At 38.1% G+C, this 8,416-nt stretch overlaps 2 non-coding genes across 2 annotated transcripts; both read left to right on the forward strand.

The window, feature by feature from the left end:
- Nucleotides 1-680: 680 nt before the first annotated feature.
- Nucleotides 681-788, forward strand: LOC112781884 (small nucleolar RNA R71). The gene has a single exon (XR_003192634.1). It is a non-coding gene; the product is annotated as a small nucleolar RNA R71 (small nucleolar RNA).
- A 6,750-nt stretch (nucleotides 789-7,538) lies between these two features.
- LOC112780455 (small nucleolar RNA R71) lies at nucleotides 7,539-7,642 on the forward strand. The gene has a single exon (XR_003191290.1). It is a non-coding gene; the product is annotated as a small nucleolar RNA R71 (small nucleolar RNA).
- Nucleotides 7,643-8,416: the final 774 nt, after the last annotated feature.

The raw sequence follows: 8,416 nt of genomic DNA on the forward strand, positions 1-8,416 counted from the left end.
GTGATCCTTTTACTCAGCTGGCCCACTTGTGCTTCCAGATTTCTAATGGAAGACCTTGTTTCATTCATGAAACTCACTGTGGCCTTAGATAGATCAGAGACTAAGTTTGCTAAGCTAGATGGATTTTGCTCAGAATTCTCTGTCTGTTGCTGAGTGGATGATGGAAAAGGCTTGCTATTGCTAAACCTGTTTCTTCCACCATTATTAAAGCCTTGTTGAGGCTTTTGATCCTTCCATGAGAAATTTAGATGATTTCTCCATGATGAGTTATAGGTGTTTCCATAAGGTTCACCTAAGTAATTCACCTCTGCTATTGCAGGGTTCTCAGGATCATAAGCTTCTTCTTCAGAAGATGCCTCTTGAGTACTGTTGGATGCAGCTTGCACTCCATTCAGACTCTGAGAGATCATATTGACTTGCTGAGTCAATATTTTATTCTGAACCAATATGGCATTCAGAGTATCAATTTCAAGAACTCCCTTCTTCATAGGCGTCCTATTATTCACAGGATTCCTTTCAGAAGTGTACATGAACTGGTTATTTGCAACCATGTCAATGAGTTCTTGAGCTTCTGCAGGCTTTTTCTTTAGGTGAATGGATCCACCTGTAGAGGTATCCAATGACATCTTAGATAACTCAGACAGACCATCATAGAATATATCCAGGATGGTCCATTCTGAAAGCATGTCAGAAGGACACTTTTTGGTCAGTCCTTTGTATCTCTCCCAAGCTTCATAGAGGGATTCACCTTCTTTTTGTCCGAAGGTTTGAATATCCACTCTAAGCTTGCTCAGCTTTTGAGGAAGAAAGAACTTGGCTAGGAAAGCCTTGACCAGTTTATCCCAAGAGTTTAGGCTATCCTTAGGTTGAGAGTCCAACCATACTCTAGCTCTGTCTCTTACAGCAAAAGGGAAAAGCATGAGCCTGTAGACTTCAGGATCTACTCCATTAGTCTTAACAGTATCACATATCTGCAAGAATTCAGTTAAGAACTGAAAAGGATCTTCAGATGGAAGTCCATGAAACTTGCAGTTCTGCTGCATCAGAGAAACTAATTGAGGTTTCAGCTCAAAGTTGTTTGCTCCAATGGCAGGAATGGAGATGCTTCTTCCATGTAAATTGGAATTTGGTGCAGTAAAGTCACCAAGCATTCTCCTTGCATTGTTGTTGGGTTCGGCTGCCATCTCCTTTACTTGTTCGAAATTTTCAATCAAGTTGTCTCTGGATTGTTGTAATTTAGCTTCTCTTAATTTCCTCTTCAGAGTCCTTTCAGGTTCTGGATCAACTTCAACAAAAATGCCTTTTTCTCTGTCCCTGCTCATAAGAAAGAGAAGAGAAAAAGAAAAGAAGAGGAATCCTCTATGTCACAGTAAAGAGGTTCCTTATTGTTAGTAGAAGAAAAGAAGAAGAGAAAAATCTGAACTCAGAAAGAGAGAGAGAGGGTTCGGATTTTTGGTGGGTGAGGGAGAGATGTTAGTAGATGAATAAATAAATAGAATAAGATGAGAGAGGGGAAATTTCGAAAATAATTTTTGAAAAAGAGTTAGTGATTTTCGAAAATAGTTTTTGAAAAATGTTAGTAATTTTTTTTTGAAAATTTTTAAAATCAAAATTTAAAATAATTAGTTAATTAAAAAGAAATTTTTGAAAAAGGGGGAAGATATTTTCGAAAATTAGAGAGAGAGAGTTAGTTAGGTAGTTTTGAAAAAGATAAGAAGCAAACAAAAAGTTAGTTAGTTAGTTGAAATAAATTTTGAAAAGATAAGAAGTTAGGAAGTTAGAAAAGATATTTTGAAATCAAATTTTTGAAAAAGATAAGATAAGAAGATATTTTTTGAAAAGATATGATTGAAATTAGTTTTTGAAAAATATTTAATTTTTAAAATCTCAATTAATGACTTGATTCACAAGAAATCACAAGATATGATTCTAGAACTTAAAGTTTGAATCTTTCTTAACAAGTAAGTAACAAACTTGAAATTTTTGAATCAAAATATTAATTGATTATGTTATTTTCGAAAATTTGATATAAAAATAAGAAAAATATTTTTGAAAAATATTTTTGGAATTTTCGAAAATAACTAAGAAATTTGAAAAAGATTTGATTTTTGAAAAAGATTTTGAAAAAGGTGAGATTTTTAAATTGAAAATTTTGATTTGACTCATGAAAACAACTGGATTTTTAAAAAATTTTGAAAATGTCAAATCTCATTTTTGAATTTATGAGAGAGAAAAAGGGAAAGATATTTTTTTTTTATTTTTGAATTTTTATGATGAGAGAGAAAAACAAAAAAAATGATGCAATGCATGAGAATTTTAGATCAAAATAATGAATGCATGCAAGAATGCTATAAATGTCAAGATGAACACCAAGAACACTATGAAGATCATGATGAACATCAAGAACACATTTTTGAAAAATTTTTAATGCAAGGAAAACATGCAAGACACCAAACTTAGAATTCTTTAATGCTTAGACACTAAGAATTTCAAGAATGCATATGAAAAACAAGAAAAGACACAAAACATGCAAATGCAAAGATCAAACAAGAAGACTTACCAAGAACAACTTGAAGATCATGAAGAACACTATGAATGCATGAGAATTTTCGAAAAATGCAAGATGAACATGCAATTGACACCAAACTTATAACATGACACATGACTCAAACAAGAAACACAAAAATATTTTTGATTTTTTATGATTTTATGATTTTTTTGCATTTTTCTTTTAATTAATTTTTTTTCGAAAATCATTTTGAAAAAGAAAAATAAGGATTCCAAAATTTTTAATATGAATTCCAGGAATCTTATGCTCTAAAGCTCCAATCAAAGGGTCAGGCTTGGCTTAATAGCCAGCCAAGCTTTAGTATGTAACTCAGACATGACACGTCTAACATGCCCTACAGTCGTATTAGACATGGCTTTACAGCCAGCCATGCTTCATGAAACACTAGAATTCATTCTTAAAAATTCTGAAGAAAAATTATATTTTTTTGAAAACATTTTTATTTTAAAATTTTTTTTTTCGAAAACAAAGGAGAAATTTTGAAATATTTTTGAAAAATTTTTGAAAATAAAACAAAAAGAAAATTACTTAATCTGAGCAACAAGATGAACCGTCAGTTGTCCAAACTCGAACAATCCCCGGCAACGGCGCCAAAAACTTGGTGCGCAGAAATTGTGATTACACTTTAATTATGTAAAATTCATTGCTCTTTCTTTCCCTGGTAATGGCGCCAAACACATGATGCCAATACCATGGTTCACAACTTCGCACAACTAACCAGCAAGTGCACTGGGTCATCCAAGTAATACCTTACGTGAGTAAGGGTCGAATCCCACGGAGATTGTTGGTATGAAGCAAGCTATGGTCACTTTGTAAATCTCAGTCAGGTAGATATAAAATAGTAATGGGTTTTCGAAAATAAATAATAGAATAGTGATAGAGGTACTTATGTAAATCATTGGCAGGAATTTCAGATAAGCGAATGGAGATGCTTTTCGTTCCTCTGAACCTCTGCTTTCCTGCTATCTTCATCCAATCAGTCTTACTCCTTTCCATGGCTGGCTTTATGTGATACATCACCATTGTCAATGGCTACTTTCGGTCTTCTCTCGGGAAAATGATCCAAATGCCCTGTCACGGCATGGCTAATCGTCTGGAGGCATCACCCTTGTCAATGGCTTCATCTTATCCTCTCAGTGAAAATGGTCAACGCACCCTGTCACGGCACGGCTATTCATCTGTCGGTTCTCGATCATGCTGGAATAGGATTTACTATCCTTTTGCGTCTGTCACTACGCCCAGCAATCGCGAGTTTGGAGCTCGTCACAGTCATTCAATCATTGAATCCTACTCAGAATACCACAGACAAGGTTTAGACTTTCCGGATTCTCTTGAATGCCGCCATCATTCTAGCTTACACCACGAAGATTCCGATTAAGAGATCTAAGAGATACTCATTCAATTCTAATGTAGAACGGAAGTGGTTGTCAGGCACGTGTTCATAGGGAATGATGATGATTGTCACGTTCATCACATTCAGGTTGAAGTGCGAATGAATATCTTAGAAGCGAAATAAGATGAATTGAATAGAAAACAGTAGTACTTTGCATTAATCTTTGAGGAACAGCAGAGCTCCACATCTTAATCTATGGAGTGTAGAAACTCTACCGTTGAAAATACATAAGTGAAAGGTCCAGGCATGGCCGAGATGGCCAACCCCCTAAAACGTGATCAATAGTCTCCTAAGATAAACAATGGATTAAAACTGAGACCAAAGATGTCTAATACAATAGTAAAAGGTCCTATTTGTAATAAACAAGCTACTAGGGTTTACAGAAGTAAGTAATTGATGCATAAATCCACTTTCGGGGCCCACTTGGTGTGTGCTTGGGCTGAGCTTGAGTGTTGCACGTGTAGAGGTCCTTCTTGGAGTTAAACGCCAGCTTTTGTGCCAGTTTGGGCGTTCAACTCTGGTTTTGGCTCCTTTTCTGGCGCTGGACGCCAGATTTGGGTAGAAAGCTGGAGTTGAACGCCCGTTTACGTTGTCTATTCTTGGCCAAAATATGAACTATTATATATTACTGGAAATCCCTGGATGTCTACTTTCCAACGCAATTGGAAGCGTACCATTTCGAGTTCTGTAGCTCCAGAAAATCCACTTTGAGTGCAGGGAGGTCAGAATCCAACAACATCAGCAGTCCTTCTTCAACCTCTGAATCTGATTTCTGCTCAAGTCCCTCCATTTCAGCCAGAAAATACCTGAAATCACAGAAAAACACACAAACTCATAGTAAAGTCCAGAATGTGAATTTAACATAAAAACTGATGAAAACATCCCTAAAAGTAACTAGATCCTACTAAAAACATACTGAAAACAATGCCAAAAAATGTATAAATTATCCGCTCATCACCCTCCTCTTGTGGTGTCCAAACCTTCTTTGTTTGGTTGTCCAATCTATCCCTTTTTATGCTCCCTTTCCTTTCCTATAAAGATTTAAAATCAGGAAATTAATATCATAAAAAATTTAAACTCTTCGGCTAGAATACAAGGGAAGAAAGGATTTGATTGTTTATTTATGAATTCCAACTAACTAACTAACTAACTATTGGTGGGTCTTTATATGCATTTTGGTGGCACCATGGGGTGACACCAAACTTAGTTTGAAGCAATGTGATGAAAAGTTTTGTTCAAAGCTCCCAAGACTAGCATGCATCTTGGTTTGCTTTGAACACCAAACTTGTTCTTCATTATATACTGCATGATAAAGATTTCACCAACTGTTTGTCAAGTTTGGGTTGAAATTCATAAACATTGATTTATTCATTATTTTAAAAACATATAAACCATGGGTTGGCTCCCATGAAGCGCTTCTTTAGCGTCACTAGCTTGACGTTTTTCCTTCATCAGGGTGGTTGGTAGTGCTTAAAGTCCTCCCCTCTTGTTGTGGACTTGTATCTATTGGTTGGATCAATGATCTCCACATGTTCTAGGGAAAGAACACTGTTGATAGTGAAGACCTTAGGTAACTGAGATGGTACAGTAGGGAGATTAGGGGGGATATCTGGGAAGTAAGCTGAGACAACTCTATCCCCTGGAGAGAAGTCTTCCGTAGGGATCTTCTTGTTCCTCCATCTCCTTGGTACCTTCTTCTTTATTTCTTTTGAGGTTGCCTTCCCCTTGGTGACCTCTTTTCTCCAAGGAGTTGTGATGCTGTCTTCACCTGCCTCTAGAGGTTTGGGTTCCTCCAACTTTTCCTTGAGCTGTGGCAATTGCTGTTTTCCTTGTTTGTCAGTTAAGGGGGTCTCAGAATGAGCTGGCTGTGCTTCAGTGCTTCTTTTTTCTTTAAGTGTCTCACTATCATCTGTGCTTAGTTCCTTGTCCTCTTGATCTATTTCTTGTGAGAGTTTGAAGACATTGAAGCTGAGTCGTTCATCATGGATTCTCAATATTAGCTCCCCCTTTCTCTACATCGATAAGTGCTCTGGCCGTAGCTAGGAATGGTCTTCCCAATATGATTGGGTAAGTGTGACTCTCTTCCATGTCCAGAATGACAAAGTCTGTTGGGAGAAAGTATTTCCCAACCTTTAGCAATACATTTTCCACCACTCCTATTGCTTGCTTTTGAGTTTTGTCAGCCAGTCTGATAATAACATCTGTGGGCATTATCTCATTAATCTGCAGCCTCTTCACCAGGGATAAGGGCTGTAAGTTGATGCTGGCCCCCAAATCACATAGTGCTCTGTCGAACATAGTTTTACCTATGGCACAAGGGATATGAAAACTTCCTGGGTCTCTTCTTTTTGTAGGCAACTCAGGTTGAATAAGGGCACTACATTCCTTGTTCATCACTATAGTCTGCCCTCCCTTGAGTGAGCTTTTCCTGGGAAGAAGTTCCTTCATATACTTGATGAATACAGGCATTTGTTGAATTGCCTTGATAAATGGTATGTTCACATGCAGAGATGCAAACAAGTCTAGGAACCTTGAGTATATTCTTTTTCCCACAGCACCATTGAGCAGTTGAGGAAAGGGTGCATAGAGCTTCAGCAACTCTTGTTGTGACATTTCTGGTTCTTTGTGATCTCTATCCTCCTCCTTTATTGAGTTGTCTTCAGATTGTTTGAGAAGTTTGCCTTGCTTGTCTTTAGTCTCTTGATCACTTGTAGTGACCATTTTGCAATCTTCCCATCTTACTTTCTTTGCTTCTCCCTTGGAGTTTTTCTCCGTGTCACTTGGGAAGCTATCAGTAGGTTTGGGAATCTTCTCAGCTAAATATCCCACCTGGAATTCCAGCTTCCTAATGGTCTCTCCCTGGTTCTTAATATTGGCTCGCACCTCCTCTTTGAACACCTTATTTTCTTGAATCTATTGGTATATTCCTTCAAGTAAGGCTTCAATCTTAGAGAGCTTGTCATCAATTGATGAGTGGTTCAGAGCAGATGTGCTATTTTGGTTTTGATAAGTGTGTGGAGAAGTGTTGTTGTGGGGGTGTTGAGATGTCCTCTGGGTGAATTGCTGGTGAGCTGCATTGTTGTTGGAGTTGTAACGTCTCTGATCTTGGTTTTGATCTTGCTCACTTCCCCACCCAAAGTTTGGGTGGTTTCTCCATCCAGGGTTGTAAGTCTTGGAGTATGGATCATAGTTTTTCCTTGGTGAATTTCCAATGTAGTTGGCTTGCTCCTGACTCCCTCTGCTTCTTCATTCACTCCTTCTTGGATTGTTGATGAAGATGAGATTGCTGCTACTTGGTTCCTCTCCATCTTCTTGATGAGGTCAGCTAGCTGCTGGGTAATGAGCTTGTTTTGGGCCAACAGAGTATCTACATTGTTTAGCTCCATCACTCCTCTTGTGTTCCCTCTTTTGGAAGCATAGAAGTAGTCGTTTTCTGCTACTGTTTCAATAACATCTGTGGCTTCCTCAATGGTCTTTTTCTTGTTCAAAGATCCTCCAGATGAATGGTCTATGGCCTTCTTTGACTCATAAGAGAGCCCTTCATAGAAAATGTGCAGCTGCACCCATTCGTTGAACATGTCAGGTGGACACCTCCTTGTTAAGTCCTTGAACCTCTCCCATGCTTCATACAGAGTCTCACCATCTTGTTGCCTGAAAGTTTGAACCTCAGCTCTCAGCCTATTGATTCGTTGAGGAGGGTAGAATCTTGCTAAGAATTTGTTCACCACATCCTCCCAAGTTGTCAAGCTCTCCCTTGGGAAGGATTCCAGCCACTTGGCTGCCTTGTCCCTGAGTGAGAAAGGAAATAAGAGCAGTCTATAGGCGTCAGGATGAACACCATTAGATTTCACTGTGTCACATATTCTCAGGAAGGTGGTCAAATGTTGATTGGGGTCTTCTTGAACACCTCCTCCAAACGAACAGTTGTTTTGAACAAGGGTGATGAGCTGTGGTTTAAGTTCAAAGTTGTTGGCATGGATTGTTGGCTTTTGGATGCTACTTCCACAATTGCCTAGGTTTGGATTGATGTAAGAGCCCAAAACTCTTCTATCCTCCCCAGCATGATTTGCTCCACCTCCTCTGCCATGGTTGTGAGTCTCTTCTTCATGATGTTTTTCCATGTTTTCTTCCATGTTTGGTTCAAAGTATTTCTCAAAGTGTTCCTCCTCTTCTTCAGCACCAACTACACGTTTTTCTTTTGCCTCCCTCCTTAGTCTAAGGAAGGTTCTCTCAGGTTCAGAATCAAAGGAAGTTGAAGCCCCACTTCTTCTCCCTGTCATACAACCAACAAGTACAAGCAAAGAAAATAGGTGCAGACAGTATTTGTGTCAGAATTACTGTTAGTTGTGGGTGATGCAATATATCAAACAGTTAGTGGGTTAGCAAACAGAATTGAAAATAACAAAGAAAAACAAAAGAGTAGAGGGGGAAGGGAAGAAGTTTAACTAAAACAA

This window comes from Arachis hypogaea, chromosome 19 (genome assembly GCF_003086295.3).
Source record: "Arachis hypogaea cultivar Tifrunner chromosome 19, arahy.Tifrunner.gnm2.J5K5, whole genome shotgun sequence".
In the NCBI taxonomy this organism is placed as follows: Eukaryota; Viridiplantae; Streptophyta; class Magnoliopsida; order Fabales; family Fabaceae; genus Arachis; species Arachis hypogaea.